General features: G+C 41.3%; 1 protein-coding gene across 3 annotated transcripts in view; it reads right to left on the bottom strand.

The window, feature by feature from the left end:
- LOC111262645 (uncharacterized) overlaps window positions 1-16,285 on the bottom strand; it is a 19,456-nt gene extending 3,171 nt beyond the window's left edge. The window contains exons 1-2 of one of the 3 annotated variants that reach the window (XM_022837052.2): window positions 2,005-2,111; window positions 1,405-1,651 (exon numbers count right to left, since the gene is read on the bottom strand). The gene's annotated coding sequence lies outside the window, so the exon portion shown is untranslated. Of the gene's footprint in view, window positions 1-1,404; window positions 1,652-2,004; window positions 2,112-15,182 lie in introns of those variants that run through there. The other 2 variants (XM_022837051.2, XM_022837053.2) reach the window with 2 other exon arrangements.
- Between the last annotated feature and the right edge of the window lie 1,607 nt (window positions 16,286-17,892).

Here is a 17,892-nt window from a genome sequence, read left to right as displayed (position 1 = left end):
TATATATGAGCATAAAGCAATCTGAAAGAGCACAAACACGCCTGCCAAGTAGGTTATTTCAGCTTAAAAAATCTTACAAGCTTGGTAGGTGTATTATATAATGGCCAGATGTTTGTCAATATTATGTACATGAGTGTTTACTGAATAAACAAACAAATCTATTATTAAGACGACAATTTGCATTATGATGATGATGATATGACGACTCTTACTGTTAGCATATCTAATCTGCGTCAAAGGTCTTTGTCTACTTAATCAATAAACGCGTGATCGTGATCGTAAGACTTCAACTTGCATGTAGAGTGTGTAGATCAGGCCATCTCCTCGTGGACTGCTTACATTCGTCAAGTAGGAACAAAGTATTAAAAATTCTCATTTTGACCAAATCACAATCAGCATATCGGTGTACTGAAGTACAAGTCGGATAGTTGCGTCTAGCTCGTTCAGCTGTAGCGTATATTAGCTATTAGTAGAATTAGGCGAACATTTTTACTCGCCATTTATTTGTAGCGGTCTGAATCGGATAAATCAGCAGGCGGAGCATCGCCCCCACGCGGTGACGCTACTTGTCGCGTAACAGCAGCGCCTCACATCGCTGCGTAACGAACTACCTTGAGCTAATATCTATTCAGCAGCACAAAACAGTCTTTCTTAAATGATGCCCCAGCCCTGGACTTTTTTGGGGACGGTCAAGCAGAATTATAGACTCCAAGGTTAGCGTTGAGTGGGACGTCGGCTCTGCAAGCCCAGCGAAAGCGCGTGCGTGCAGTCGCTCTGAAAACAGGTCTAGGCCATGGGATTTTTATTACGAACGTCTCTAGACGATATCGTATATAAGCACGTTGCTCAATTTTCAGCCATCGCTCTGTATGGCTTTAGTAAAATTATAGCACGTACACGTAGTCGTCCTCTTCGGCATAGATATAGGTCTCTTCTAGTTACAGTTATTTCGTTTATGCTGTAAGGATATGATGGTCTTAGAAACAATGATACGCGCTCCTCTTACCTACGAATAGGCTGGTTACGTTGTCGGCTATGCCGCTTCGCTAATACGTAGGAAGGGCTTGCCGAATTCTCTCGACCATGATCACCAATCGATTTACCTGCTCTCATGATTTTAATTTAGATTCGAATAGGATACAGTAGATAAGTTGCTCCTGAGAAGGCTGGTATAGTGCCTTTTGACGCCAAAGATCTAGGCCGTCCATCCGTGAGCGCGATTATAGCTATGAGAGATTGAAACAGCAAAGCTTGCGCGGTGGAATCGGCCAAGTATTGCAGAGAGCAGGGACAGAACATTGAATACGCTTAGATTGTGCCTTAAACTCTATCAAATATATTAGCACATTCTAGGTGTGTAGAATACCACTATACTACGTATGAAAGAAACTTGTATATACTTACTGCAATGAGACAGGTATATGTAGACATCAGCATCGATAAAGGTAAGAATATAACTTTCCGCTATGTTCGCTAGAAACACAGATCGTGGATTTTGGCATCAGGTCGGCAGGCGCGGTCGCTAATTCAACATTAGGCCACATGTATAGCTTCTGCTATAAATCACATAATTCAATGTCGGGCTTAGTGTGAAATGACACGATGCAGTATCTCACATGTGGACATTTTCGAGTCCCGGTGCCGCGATTATCTACGGGCGAATGGAATGCAAAATTAGCTCTTTTATACGTTTTTAAATAACAATAAGCCGGGCAGATACGAGAGAAAGAACTCCGAACGTCAACTGATGCATCGGAAAGTAACCTCTGTGATGGATGTCAACAACAAAACAGCCAAATCGTTCATAATTGAATGCCTTTTTTAACAGTAACGGCTAACCAGGTTCAGATATACATCATTATTGTTCCCGATAGAAAGAGCGTTTCCCTACTTTTTCTTCATTTTCACGAAGTAAAACACTTTTCTGAAGCTAGCCTAACATGTCTCCGTTATTGAAGATCTCAGCTGTTGAAAATAGTCTATGGTCTACTTAAAGCAGCTAACCTGAACGCGATTATCTGGGAATGTAATCCATTCGCTCGGTGTACCATTCCGGTCGTGTCCAGTAAAATTTGGATGGCCGGAGGGATAAATCAAGTCTGAGTGCCACGCGTTGGAAAGACAAGCTGGAGGCTAGTGGTCCCTGCTGAAATAGCTGAAAATGGACCTACTAACTGTGCAAGAGGAATCAGGCACTTTAGTGAATTCAAAATAACGCAGAAGGTTAGCAGTATCGAAATTGATATAAATCGCTGAGCTTGACAATCAGTAAGTATATTGATGTGTCCGCTTAAGAAGAAATGTCTTCATATTGACGTTAATATTTTTAATGTTCAAATATACGTAATTTGTTACTCGCACGATAAATACGTGTTAAAAGCTTTCGTGTGAATGATTGGTGAGATCTGAGTCATGATCATATTGTACTGATATTGGCGATGGTATTCAAAAATGTTTTTAAATTTCGCGCGAAAACTAGCGTTTCACACAAATAAACCATTCGTCTGACCGGTTACCCGTTGACAAGGTCATGTCAGAGAATCCTTGTCATCGTCCAAAGTGGATAGATCCAGCTATCCTAATGATTATAGCTGTTAGCAATTTTAGCAAGCGATCTGTGAATCAACTACCGAACAGCTGGTTAATATCTAGTAGAACAAGAACATCATCGTGATATTATCGTTGAGATCACAATAGGAAAAGCGAGATATTTGTGTATTTGTCTAAATAAAACAGTAGATGGCAAAAAGTGAGCAAAAATCAATGCTTAATCTTTTCGAAGAAGGTCTACCTCGGTCCGATATAATCCTGCTTGTTCTAGTTAGTCCGTTCATCCTTAACAAACGGACTTACATCTCCTTCAGTTGGCAACCGACAAACATTGACTTGTACAAGGATCAACGTAAAATTAGGAGATATAGATATTTAGAATATTAGAGGAAATTTTGGGAAAAAGTCTATTGCATATTATTGCAGATGTTAAAGAAATCTTCTTCGCACAATTGGAAATTGTAAATATTTAACTAAAATATTTAGATAGAATAACAGTTGTTTTTTCGGTTAGTCGTTCCTATCACCGCTTACCATGACAAAATCTATCAGCGTAACAATTTCAATATTTGGAATAAATTAGAACCACCTCTACGTTCCGGGTTTTACGTCCGGTATCATACCGGTGGCATTCCACTTAAAAATCACCGAGAGAAAATTTCCCTATCAAACCCTGTAATATTTGCCCTTGGTTTCGAATTACCCTTGTAGATAGCTTTTTACTATTTTTTTTTCTCCTTTTAAATATCTTTTAAAGCAACGAAAAAGCAGTCATCAAGTAGACAGACATTAACACACTGAGCGCATGCGTTCAATAGCCGTCAATAAATACGGGTCTACCGAGGGATAATGGCTACATATTTCGATATAGGGCACTCGATTGTTGTCTACATCTGGCTATAAAACTTATGATTATATGGTCACGCTAACTCCTGAGCGCCAATGCTTTGTTATTTATATACGGATCTGATTTTCCGCAGGAGAGTAACACGTGTTTTGTGTCGCCGATACCGTCTACAGTTAGAAGTAATAATCTTTCCTGTCTGTAATTCTACGAAACGGCTAACGCATAGAGCATGGAACACTTGTATATTGATAGATCGACAAAGGGCTCCATCAAGACGAAGAAACGCATCAAATTTAATGCTACATCATTCTAGTTCACAAAAAAACGACGGTAACAACAAGTGACTTCAGATGCTTGTCTTTTCTGCATTTTCAAGGTTGGTAACACAACGTAGCCTTCCTAAACGGATTTCGATAGAGGGCAAAGATTGGAGAAATCGAACCCACAGAAGGCCTATTATATGCAAATCGAGAAATGCCTATCTTAGCGCACATTGTTGTATGAGTAAAGAAAGAATAGAGCAGGTTAAGAGAAAACAGCTCAAAAGGAATTAAACAACAATAAGACTTTGATTTCACATTATTACAATAGCAATAGGCAATAGTTGCGGAATCTCCGCAGTTACGTACGTTACCGGAAGCTAGCGCTGCAAATTTTTGAGCTTGACACTTCATGAACTTCGACAGCGAAAAATACAGAAAAAATTTAACGAAACACGCTCATATTCGCTTACGGCAACACCTCGACAAACCTTCCCAATTAGCTCCCGTGATCCATCGAAACAAACATTAGAATCTATTGGCCATAATTTAGATTGACTTTACGTATAGGATTCTTGGTAACTCTTCTCGTCTACAACTCATTGTTTCATGAAGTAGGACACCGCCATTTTATTTCATAGCTATCAAAACGCATTCAGCGTCTGGTTCCCACAAAAGCATGACCTTATAGTTATATTGTATACATACCTTTTCGAAGACGGCCTCTTATTCATATCGCATTAAATGCAAGTGTTCGTGGGAGCTGCCGTCTTAGTCAGAACTTGGGCCTTCTGATCAGATTGGGTTGATATCATAAAAAATGTACTGGACCACTCAGAGTTGAAATGCACCCGCGACCTGATGTTACCGACGACGTATTCCGATGCTTTGTTTGGATTTAGTTGGAATTACCGTTCGTTGTTGCCTAAGCTGTGACAATCTATCTTCTGTTTTTTTCTGCGATTTACGATAGTACCTCTAAGTCTGTGTTTTTGGGCGTTTGTACGCATGTGCGCGTCGGCTGTGGCTATTACTAAGTGGCAGGTCATGTTAGACGTACAACTGGCTATCATTCATAACCACTAAAGGACGACAAAAGAAGGATCATGCTAAGGCATATAATCATGTTCGCCGATAAGGAGATAGCGACGAGGCGAAATGTAGCACTTTGCTTTCGGATGAGATGCTGATTAGTATTGCCATTATCCGCATATATGCAGAAATAGAAAATTATGTTCGAAGAAAACACGCGAACGGTACGATGTAAACATCACGACGACAACTATCGTAGGAGACGCACGAAAATTTTAGATGGATTAGATACATCTTGCCAATAACTTGATTTAGTTAATCGAATTTCTAACTTCGCCTTTTGCCGACATTTTATCGGCGTCGATTTAGCTTCGATAAGCTGAACAGAAGGAGCCTAGTCATTGGAGATCAGGCAAGGTCACATGATGGTGATGATCATTTGGCTGTCGTATAAGCGATGTGGACCGTTTCGAAAACTGAATAGGAGCTTTGAAGATTCTCTGATCTATTGTACGAGTTTTGCCATATGTGATTATCTAGGTGGAGCCAAAGTATCGGCCAAGTTGCCTTTGTCAAACCCTGACTGGTTAAAGAATATGTAAACGTGATAAATCTAATCTTCGCTGTTCTGAAGTTATGGAAATGTTGGCTTTTCGTTAAATTTCCTATTTTTAATTTCAGAATCATATCCTTGAGCTGATTACGGCTAGACTCCGATGTAACGATCTGACGAACGCTTCGTTAAGGAATGGTCAGTACAGTATACGTGTATTAAGCACATAGGCTTCACAGGCGCACAAAAGACGATGGTGACCTGATTTTTGGCCGAGCTGTTCCCGAAAGCCTAGAGCCGTGTCAACGTTCACAGTGGTACAAATGTAGGGCTAAATTAACAAACATAGGGGAACCGGGTGTAACAACTTGCCGAACATTTAACGTGAAATAAACATACGCGAAAAAGGCTTGTCCGCTAGTTCAGAGATAAATCTTATCGAAAGGCTTCTTATGCTAAATATTTTACGGTAAACTCATATTAAGACTTTTTCAGATACTCAATAATTTGATAATTGGTCAAATTTTTCTAACATCTGGGAAGGGCATATTACGAAGGTACCAGTTTGAAATTGGACTGAAAATGGAGACCTACATTAAAATGGGTAGTGATTATGTACATTTACGAATGACTCCTGTTGAACTACAATTAAACAGCCCAATTAAGGTCATACAATTATGTAATCGTGTGTTAATTTAAAGAACGAAGACATGAGTGAATCATTATTGTGGCAGTTATGTCACTTAAGCACAATGGCATAACGTGCTAAATAACCACCAAAATGAATAAGTGTACAAAGTAAACGTATACATAAATATAAAGTGTGGACGTCTTCGTGGTGATTTCTTCATCTGGGCTGATTGGGTTTGTTCGAAGAAGATCACGACATATGAAGAGATGTATGTCCATGTAAAATAATTTCAGACTCGTGGAAATATGAGCGTGAAATACAGAACCGAACTTGTCAACATTGAGCCCATTTTGCCTAGAGACCCTCTAGGAATCTCTAAATAAAGCGGTCCAGGTTGATTTTGTAAAGCTAAGCTCCTACAATACTCCGGTACAGTACAACATCGATGTAGTACAATAAAATCGAGAACAATAGTGTATACTTCGTCATAGATGAATGGAGGCAATCCGATTCTGTGTTTTTTTTTTTTTAACATTTGATATGACAAATGAACAATATGTACCCACTGTAACGGCAGGCGCTGTGGACGGACGACCCTTATCGCACGCATTAAGCTTGCATAAAAATGTCTCTAGTGGTTTTCCACCGCTTGATATCTTGAAACTACGGATGTACCACAGATATCCATATAACTGCTAGAAATTTGCATTTGTATAACTCATTCCTATGAGAAAATTCAATCGGGTCAAAACACTGACAGTTAAAAGATTATGATAGGTACTGGCGCAAAAATGAACTACAGATAGTAAAAGTATAATGCTTCAGAATCATAGACAACTACGATATTGTAAGTGCAAAGCCATGTGGGTTTCTATTCATGACAAAGGGCCAAGGTCAGTGCCGCTGCCTTGAGACCTGCACGAATCTTTCTGCTGCAGTCGCCGCTTTGGAAAGCTAGAGAAGACAATCTAAACTCGTACATTGACGACGCCATTAAATACAGTGCTTGTCGAGTGAAGCAATTATTACCTGCGTATCGTGATTATTTGCTGATTATTATTATTATTATTAAGGACATCGATTTGGCATTAAGAAGTCCCACCTGGCGTCTGCCTAAGGCGTCTCTGTACTAGATTCACTTCAGCATACGACTTATGTCGCTCACGCCTTCTGTTCGGATAAACAAATTAATATCTCCCACTGAAAATGGCTAACTAGCAATAGATTTACGGCAAGTGCGATATAATGATACACTTGCATGCATATGGTAAAGTATGGCCGAAGTAATGCTAACCGATAGTGAAGCTGAAAACATCTATTTTATGTTGATAGAGCCGTAATCTACCCGAATCTAATTGATTGTACGATAGTATAATGGGCTATAGGCTAGCTCGTACCTACTTGTGACACTTGTTCTAGCATCTTAATACTAGACATTCAATACAACAATAGGCAAAGTCAGGACTGCCTAGGACCGAACTAGTTTTAGCGGTCTCAGCATCAGAGAGCTTTATACGAGTGTTCAGAAGCCTCAGCAGCAGGTAGCATTTGTTCGACAGAAGTCGCTTCCCAGAAGGACCCATGCCCTTTTTGTGGCCCGCACATCGACTGTCTAACTCTAAACGACGAAAGGAAAGTTGTGTCTCGTCTGCTGTGGTCAAATGTACATTTACCAGCTTTTTGTCGTATCAAATTTTTCCTTCGCAAGTAAATCATAAAACGATTAAACTGAACTTGAATATGAAACAGTGTCTTTCGGCGTACTTTGAATATCTAGTCTTTATGATTGTTGCTTCAAAATAATATCTGCGTTTACTCCTACGCGCATTTACCCAAGCGTGAGTCTTGATCCCAGTCTTCGACCATAACACAAAAGCCTCTATCGATGTCATACCCTCGCCAGTTGGCGCCGACCCTGAAAACTTCTATTAAGCGTAACCATAGTCCGAGTAGATACATAGAAGAGCGTGTTGGACATAATAATAACCACCTGCTTATAAGCATCGACACGCCGAATAGGCGTCAATACAACTCATCACCAATGGTACTAACAGCAACCGTCGTTGCCGCGCTGTTTATGACAATACGTTTAGCTGTACATTCTAGATAAAGATATTCACAGCCGTCCTATCGTCGACTACCCTTAACAGGTGAGCAGTGAGTTTTTCTCGATTATCTCTGTCATCGACGAGGCAGCTAAACGCTCTTACATTATCGGTCTATTAGTCGGCTAACTGGTTCCTTTGTCAGAGATTTCGGTCCGTTCGTCAGAGATTCGCCCTTCCTTACCTAGTTTCGCCTGCACGGATTGCGATTTGTATCTGTGGATTCGTCTGATACATTGTGGAGGCACGTCGCAACGCACTGGCCGACGTCGCCGATATCTCCGTCTTGTCGCTAGCCTTAGTTATGGCACAAACGCAGCCAAGGCGACGTTCAACGTGACTGATTACAGCGGAGCGTTATCGTTATGCTTGTAACCGACATCGATGCAGTGATCAATTACATACATATAACGCAACAATCTTGTCCTCTACATTCAGTGACCGGGCGTTAGCGCGCGGTAAGTATTTGCCCTGCCGCAGCTCTTGAATCTCTGGCTACCTATATCTCCTATAGAGACGGTTCATTGATGTTACGCTATCGCTAACTGTTGCCGCTGCAGTTGTTGACTATACTCTGCCGTTGTTGCCAACGGGCTTCAAGGGTAAAAGAACCGTACGACAGGCGACGCATCGCCCGATTGTTGATGATGATGACGATTATCCGGTAGAATCGAGCAGAGATAGTAGTAGATGCAAACTGAGAACAGAAATACCCTCAATCTTTGCGTTGCTTGATTCCTCAGCTCAGGCAGTCACGTTCCTTTGTTGAGGTGACCCAGTATGCGTCCAGTGGTACGCATAACATGCACGGACGTTGGTATTATGAACGAAATGTTCATAATACTGACAAAGCTAGTATCGTTCGGGCAGGTAGCGTTTGCCTATCGGCGATAAGCAGCGACCAAATATTGAATCCATGTTCTCCTCCGTTTCTCAGCCGTTAATCAGGGATAAGGAAAAGTCGCACTGTTTCTATAAAACCCTTTCTTTCGTCAATTCGGCCATCACATTTCTTCAATCACGTCTGATCATTATATTTTATACAATTGTCAACCGTATTCAATAATATGTAAATATCGAAGTGATAACGAATCCTGCAGGCCAGAAGTATCCTAACAACTTCAACTATTTTGTCCTGACTAAAGACTGCCTCATTTGTAGGGATTTAATATAAATTAAACATTACTGTTCGCCTGTTTGCGATATACGTCTACTCCAGCGCTCTCTAAAAAAGGTACAAAAATGGCCAACCTTTGACTTTGCCGGAGGCTGTACGTCATATAATCACTTAACACAGCAAATTTCATTATCCTACCTAATTGGGATCAGTTATTACTTTTTCTAAGAGAGACAGGCCAAATACAAGTATTGTACTTTGCACATTTGCGAAAAAATCCACAAGGTCTGAGGAAACAATTTGACCGTGAATAATTTTCCGATTTTCTTTTTCAATTCGACCAAGAAGATTTTTATAAACTACATTTCCAAAAAACAAACGTCAAAACTCTATTGAAGCTGTCCTAAGCGTTAGCATGCCCTTGAGAGAACGACGGCTTATTCTAGCTCCAGTTATCTCAGTAAAATATACTACCAGTCTATTAAATAGTATAACGTTCTACTTTACGACACAAGACGGCTAAACTGTGAGACATATATAACGACTGGCGCTTCCTTTCTTTAGGATACGTTTAGCTTAATTTCAGCGTTACCGAAGAGGGATCAAAATGTATTCAACGCCTCTGCGCCACATCAGTCGTTGCCGTTAGCTCAGCAGAAATTGTCGAATAGGGGTCCGTTTTCTATTAGGACATCAGGTCAACTCAGTCTACAACCGCGCCCGGTATGTGTTTCAGTATGTACACGGTTCGTTTCGTCGGGTCCTCGATTGCGTTAGTGTATTGTCATTCCAGCTAAATTTGGCCCGTGAATAGGTACGGTGACGCCTGCATTAGTATAGGCGGACTGATCAGGCTTGTTACTCGTCAGGGACAATCGGACGTGTGGCGCGTTTTATGGGCCGCGGACTGTTTCGATCATTAACCAAAAGAGACAACTTTGCTTGGAGTGAAAGCATATACACACATATACTTATCTGCAACTTCATAACATTTGTGACTTAAGAGGAAAACAGTGAAATGATTGCCGATTACATTGAAGCCGATGATTTCTGCTGCGAAATACTAGAGAATCTTATTCATTGCTGCAAAACCTAGACCATCAATTAGGACCGAACTCTGAGCTGCTAACTTAACTGGATGATATCTTCTACTCAGGTGGTTAGCGCTTAACTATCCAGCATTCTAGCTGCGTCTTCCCAGGATGGAAGAGCATCGTCGACTAGTAGTCAATGCTACCATAATGCCACACCAATCATACTGGCAGCTTTAACAGTTTCCCTAAGCATATAAAGCGCGACAATGCGTATGTGTTGTATGATTGTTTTTACTCAGCTTTTCTCTAACCTTGCACTGGCCTAATATCCTTCCCCTCCATCACCCAATGCATAGCTTACAGCTTTTCAAACAAACAGCTGGTTTACCAGCTCGCGCACCGTGGGTCTTTTTATATTGGCTATTTAGCTCCCCCCGCTGCACCATACGTATTGGACCCCCCTTACTGGGTGAATGTATAAGAATCATCATCGTTGTTGCTACCAATCACATAGCGGCAGTCGTCTTCCTTGTGTTGATCGGCCTCCGTCGGCACGGTCGCTATTCCTTTTGCAACAACGGCCCTCCAATTTGATTATTCATTCACGCCCCATGCTTCCCCTTATATGCTTAGACGCACTCGGGTATCACAGCTCTCGCAATGACTTGTCTTTTTATGGACGTTCATCGGCAAATAAGTTCAACGAGCGAAGACAACTTCTCCGGAGGTCGAAGACCGCTATCTAGATGTCAACAAATGCCGCTGCTTTTGATGCTACTGTCGATGTTGCTTTCTTGATACCTGAATTGCTATTCTATACGATAATATCCTATCTAGTAGCCAGAACGCGCGAGCGGTCCGCACCGAAGTCATCCTACGACAACCGCATAACCAGCAAATTCTGTTTCGTCAACAACAGCAGCAGCAGCGCCATGTGCTGACCGTGCACATAAGTAATCGTCCCTATACAGAGCACCACAGCGATACCCTGTCGTTATTCAAAACCAGCACAGTCTAGCTCGTTGGCCATCTTATACCCGTATTAACTACGACGATGGCACAGTTCGACACGAACAATAACCGATGCCACCAATAGAAATTTATTGAGGCCGTAATTTTTAGTTAATAAACAAATATCTGATGACTGACGCGTCCGCTCCGATGCAGCTGGTCTCCTACAGCTAACTAACATACGCTATCGGGGCGAGAAGCAAGGCTGTCAATCCGTCCAGGTTTATCGAATTGTCATGTGTTTCTATGTGTAAGTGGCTGTGCGAACGTCCGCAGGTATGTGGGCGTCAGCACCATCGCCAACAATTTGTAAGTGCGCAGCGTCGCTCCCTCGACGAAGACATAACATCACAGCGGATAGCGACAACAATTCTGTATCATGGTAAATAATCAACACCTATACCAACTTGGCACCAAAGACGATATTTACAATGCGAAACAAATAGCGAGAGAACTACGCCTAGCTCAGTAACTGCACAGAATTGAAGAGAAAAGGGAAAGAGAGAGAGGAAAGAAGATAGGTAGACAGGTAGGCAGGCAGGCAGGCAAGGAGGGACAGGAGAAAAGTTGTCGGGAAAGAAAATCGTTAGGTAAAACAGATAGGAACAAAGTAGCCGGACTCAGGTCCAGCAACGAAGCCTATTTCCGTTAAATTTCTAATATGCACTAGCAATACGAAAACACCTCGACTTGAGAAAGAGGAAAAGCATCTTTGGGGTGGCGTTTATGCCAAGCGTCCCGCAGCGAATTGACCCTATTTCGAACTACATCGTTCAGCAGATAGACAGCTAAGAATTTATTTGAAACGCAATAAGGAAAAGAGCGTTTAAGGATAGATTTGGCCTTTTTTAGTAGGCTAGAAATGTTTTTTTTCTGGTTCGTTCTTAATTCTCGCCAATAATAACCGAAGCAACACACATATAGCCAACAAGATGTTTGTCCAAACGACTGTTTTGAGAATTCGCAGGAGACTCTGTCTAAACGTAAGGAATAGCAGAACAAATAAATTTACAGTTTAATAAAATCAAATGCGCAAACTGTTCCAGGTCCGAAAGATAAATCCGAGCATAGCACAATATACATTTAAGCGAAAAGAACAAAATTCAGAAAAACAAATACGTATTTAAATTTGAAATATGTACACAGTAAAAACGTTTCCGTAAAACAAATAGCCATCCTGAAAAAACACCGAGTTGGAGACCCTTGCCAGGCTTTCAATAGTTTCCTTGTTATCCTTGGACAGAACGAAAAAGCCTATTTTTTTACAATAACATAGGTCAAACCAGCTGTAAAAATGTACATAAGATACAGATTTTCAACCGTATACAGTAGCCAGCAGTAGGATTGTAGATAGATACAGCATACACTTGCGATGCATGATTCGTTGAAAGCGAGTTTCGGAGCTGAGAACGGCGCGAGGTAACGCTATCGTAGCACATGAAGCTGAAAACACCGATATCATAACTCAATAATACAAATGTTTCGTTTCGGTACTTAAGCCGTTAAGCACTTCATCGGATGGCTGACTGTCAGCACGGCACTAACACACGTATCCACTGTGAGATTCGAACCGATAGCATCACATACTCCTGACGTTTACTAGGCAAGCACGTTACCCACTACGCCATCACATGGACAAGGATCAAAGCCTTTCAGAGGAAATACGCTATTTATGATGCGTAAGACAAAAAAAAGCTTAAGAATCGCAAACAACATAACGAAAATTGCAGACAGGATTGGAGGAGGAAGATAGGAAACAATTTTATTGAAATATCTTACTGAGGGACTAATATGATAGAAAGTTTTAATATACTCTGCTTTGATGTGGTGGAGCTATACAGATCGCGTTCATAATAATAGCAGTAGCAAAACGAGGAGCCAGCCGTTTGTGCCTAAACGAAAATAAAGCAATAGAGCAGGTAACGTTAAACCGTGGAACACTAGATGCTAAAACTTTTTGTCCCTTTTCCTTTTTTAGTCCTTCACGTACACTTCCCTTAGCGTAAAAGCGCTGAAATTTGGACATGAGAAGAACCGAAAGTAAAAATACATGCAATTTATGAAGCAGTTGAGTGGGAAACGGAGATAACACAGTATGAATGAATATACATGCACTTGACCGTATAATAACGTTATAAATCATAATACCCTGAGTAATGATACCAGCTATATGTATGATATCGGCGATACAATAAGGATTCTCTAAAGTTAATGGTATATATATATATATATATATATATAGTAAACGGCGATCCTCAATATAAATCAATTTCGTATTGAAATTGATATGTACGTTATCATGCATATAAATCTGGAGTACTGCACCATGCAGAATTCATAGGGCTAACCTTGGTTTCGTGAATTCAAACAAATGCAAAATCTACACGGACATCAAAGTATTTATCAAAGGCAATAGAAAGTCTCTAAGGGGCTTTATGTTTCTCAAGGTTACGTCATTTTAATGTAGGTGAAACGTTACATATTCCTCATCTCTTGGAACGATATCGCCTTGCTACACTTTGTTTAGGTCCTGTGTTTCGGCTCAACCTTAGAGCAGCGGGATTCATCACGGCTGGACAGGCAAAGCTTTGGCGGGTCACCCGGTGAACGGCGGTGCGCGACGACGCTCATGAGACATGTTGTCTCTGAGAGAGATTACTCTGACGCATATCAGCACTACGATCGTTAGTACAGTTGTTTTCGCGAACTACGCAGACAAGACTACGGGACTGCCGAAAGTTACACGCAATCAGCTATCGGATAACGTGCATCAGATCTATGACGGAACGGTTTAGACAACTATCAATATGTCTACAGCTAACGCTTAACTGTGTTCTGGTAGACACATCCGGCGATAAATGGGCGGACCAGAAGGGTAAATGGATGATTACGCTTAACGATACCTGGACAGTAACGGACCACGGTAACCGATATTTAGCCGTAAAAAAATCTGTTTTAGTTCATCTCATCAGCGTCGTCGAATTACACTGGTATCAAACACATAACTCTACAAACAACTTCAAGTAATTACTAGAGGTCAATTCGATTGCAATTGTCGAAACTATGGAAAAATCGGATGTCTGATTGTATCTGGAATTTCTGGTTGACACGATTGAATCACACACTCTTAACCGAACTGAGCTAGAGAAACGTATTGGAGATAAAGACGAGAAATCGTTTATGTATTTTTACGTTATTTGAGAATTCCAACCCCGCAATTACTTTCATCAGTCAATGTATGGCCACTATGTATTAAATAAATTTGTTACACAAAAGGGTTACGAAGAGCCAAGAGTTCACCTAATTCCTACCATTAAACTGATAGAGCTCATGTGTCCAAAACTGAAAAAATCTCACAAAAATAACCTCGTATTTTGAGCTGCACAGTACGCTTTGAACAACCAATAGTGCCTCATAGTTAATTCAACCTCTACGTTCGGTTTTATTTGTTTTGCCTTTGACTCATCATCCCTTCACGATTTAGATCAACTAGATAGTTGATCTAAATCGTGAAGTACCAGAATTCAGTCTTCAAGGTAGCATACTTAGGTAAGCAATAATAACAGTATTAACGTTATACTGGACTAACAGTCAATATGGTTAGTCAACGACCTGCAAGCAATTTGCCGATCAACAGGAGAATCATTTAATCCCAAATTTGTGCCCATTTTAGTTATTTTTCAAGGAACCCGCTTTTACTGACCCAAAATTACACTACAGAGAGAAAAAATGTATGTGTTATTTAACTGACATTCTAGAAATTACTTCTAGTATTCGTATACTACAAAAACACGGCACATGATAGGGTATCTTCAATGATACGTATAACATGTGCTTCTTAGGAGAGCCCTTCACCTGCTGTGTCCCCTCAGATCGAATTTAACAAAAAAAAAAATTGTTCTATCCCTCAGCTGGATAGACTGTGTGTTAACAACTTGCAGGGTCTAATCAACTGAATCTGAGGGGAAGCCAAGTTTAATTTGGCAATAATTTCCAAGCAAATTATACATAGGCACATATCTCCACCTATAATGCCACTTACCCTAATCCAACTGGAAATCTTCATTGAAGTAGACTCATCACATCAGCGATTTCGATATGAACACAACTATAATATGTTGTCCTCTTATTTTGCATCCGTCAAGTTAGTGCGTTTTGTTCAGCAAGAAGCAAACAGTGGTACTTAGTAAATGGGACTCTTGTCTTTGTGTTTTTCCGATATCTCGTTGTCAGCTTTCTCCGGTTCCTCAGAGGCACTCACTGTAGGGCACTTTGTTTCGTTCAGTCGAGGGTATTTCAAATAAGCTTCAGTGGCAGACTGGACTGCTCTATGGTATATGGTCCTTCAGCTCAAACAGGCCGCGGCCAGCGGCACCGCCTAGAAACAAAATTTAACTGTTTGGCATGTGCTAGACATGCACATATGCGCTCCATCTAAACATGACAGGTAGTATTTACTACTACAGGCGGCTAAGACGACTCTCGATACATTTAGACCGTTTATCCTTGCACGACACAGAGCGCAATCCTAACAGTATTCGAACAGGCCAGTAATCAAGTTAGGACCTAGTTGTAGCGTGCACAAGAAGCTAGACAGGTGTACACCGAAACTCCACATTGAAAGCTGCAGCTTTCCGGAAACTGCTCAAGAACACGTAGCATGAGGGGTATCTACAAGCGGGCTGATCCTGTGAACGGTACGGAAACCGCATAGCCTCCACCGGCGATGTCCGAACAGAATTCTGCGGATAGAAACGACGACCACAAATATCGATATCGATTACTCCCTTCAAAGTTTGTTCTGATCGTCTGTAACCGTCGTGACAATCGTCATCGCAGTAGTCCTGGTGGTCGGGCTTGCATTGAATGTGTGGGTGTGTGTTAGCTTGATCTGTCTATCTATGTAGAACGCGTCCGTTCGGCCGTCTGTCCTTATCAGCGCGATGGTCTCCGACGATGTAACCCGTTGGCCAATTCGTTGGCTGACTGACTTGGCTATCGTCTGACCGCTTATTGTATTTGCTTAGAGTGCTTCTGCTGCTCATTCGCGCGGGTCCACCGGGTTCCGGAGGAGGAGGCGGCAACCGCAGCTACCGGGCGATGCTCGTCGCTACGGACCACTAGAACGACTATTGGTGCTGATACCGTATAGAAGATAGTCACACGTTGAGAGAAAGGTAGGGAGCGCGTCTCCGGAATAGGGAAAGGGCAGCAACGAGGATAGAAAGAAGAAACAGCAATAACGGCATCATTATTATGACCACTGGTAGGAAGTGCGAAGACGGTACCGCAGGAGAAATTACACAACAGAAGTGGGATCCCGACTTTGCATCATATGTAGTACACTTGAACGACAGACAGACACACTCACCATCCCGGAAGAAAAGCGGAAGGCAATACGTGCATTTACGTTGAAAATGGTCACTAACTTATCGCCGACGCAAGCAACAACGTAACACCAAGCAGCAGCAGCAGCATAGGCAGACGTACATACTCGCTCTTGGAGCGTGCGCAACTGAACGTGGCAGGCATACGCGTACACCCACAAAGACACATCCAATTCCACTAGAAAGAGATAAGTGAGCGGGCTACAATGTGATGGAATCACCCAAAACTACTGGCATAGTAGTATCTGTTGAAATTACTGTGTCCCTTCGGGACGATTGACAAAGTCTGAGGACGTTGCCGTTAGGCAGGGCCTGCATGTCCCGAAACGTTTTATGCTGTTGGAGACATGTTATGTCCCGCCAGGAACACTATATATATTTTATAAGGTTTCTTATTTTTTTTTTTTCAGGTATATACATATACGATTATTAGCAACAGACTAACTGCGTGGTCGAAAGACGGTCCGAGAACGTGTATTGTTGTCGTACGGATACATCGATCGATTATTTGTTCAACGACATTTCTTTTTCTAAATGTTCCTCGGTAAATTCTCGTAGTAATCTCAATGGTAACGCGTTTACCAGCAATGCTTAATAAATGATTCGTTAATAGCCAGGGTTCGCAAGTAGTAAGTTTTTGTTCATAGAACCATTCAACTTATAGAAACTCGGCCATCTGTACTTTAATGTCGACTAATCAAACTTACGTATGTCGTTCTCTGGTTTATGACAATACACGATACTAACGAAGACACACTTCGGTGCTACCAGCACGTGTTTGAATATATCTGAGACTTTGCAAAGAACCAGCTAAATGAAAACAATAAGAAAATGCCTAAAGAGGACCCTGAATTTCACTTGTTCATTTATCGAACCCTGACCGAGCTAATTACCCTAGAATCGGGAAATTCCAATAGAGTGAATAGAAGTTTTACGAAACAATACTCTCAACGGCCTAAAATTGATGTCAAGCGTTTACGTTTACGTGTTCGAAAAGCGTCACCTCAAAAATTTCCAGTCGAGCTATGAATTAATATTATTATACAATGAATTTTTTACAAAATCAGGGCGCACTCAAGGTCCGAGTACGAAAATCATAGATGAATTTTCGCTTAGATTTTCCTGCAGTTATGACAAAGTATGGTTATTAAGCTGGAAAGCATATGTTTGCCCTGTGAATAGGTCCAGCTCCACACCGTATTTACGTAAATGTACAAATTCAAAAAAAACTGTGAGACGAAGAGACTTAGAATAAATATAAGAAACATAAAATAAGAGGCTAGTTCGACTAATCACGAGGAGAAGGACATCTTTCTCGGCCTACCCAAAGGAAATTGCTCTATAGGCATCCGAGTTAGTGTCCAA

Source organism: Varroa jacobsoni, unplaced genomic scaffold (genome assembly GCF_002532875.2).
Source record: "Varroa jacobsoni isolate VJ856 unplaced genomic scaffold, vjacob_1.0 scaffold_688, whole genome shotgun sequence".
Classification (NCBI taxonomy): domain Eukaryota; kingdom Metazoa; phylum Arthropoda; class Arachnida; order Mesostigmata; family Varroidae; genus Varroa; species Varroa jacobsoni.
The sequence above is the reverse complement of the archived record's forward strand: the minus strand, read 5'-3'. Positions and strand labels throughout refer to the sequence as shown.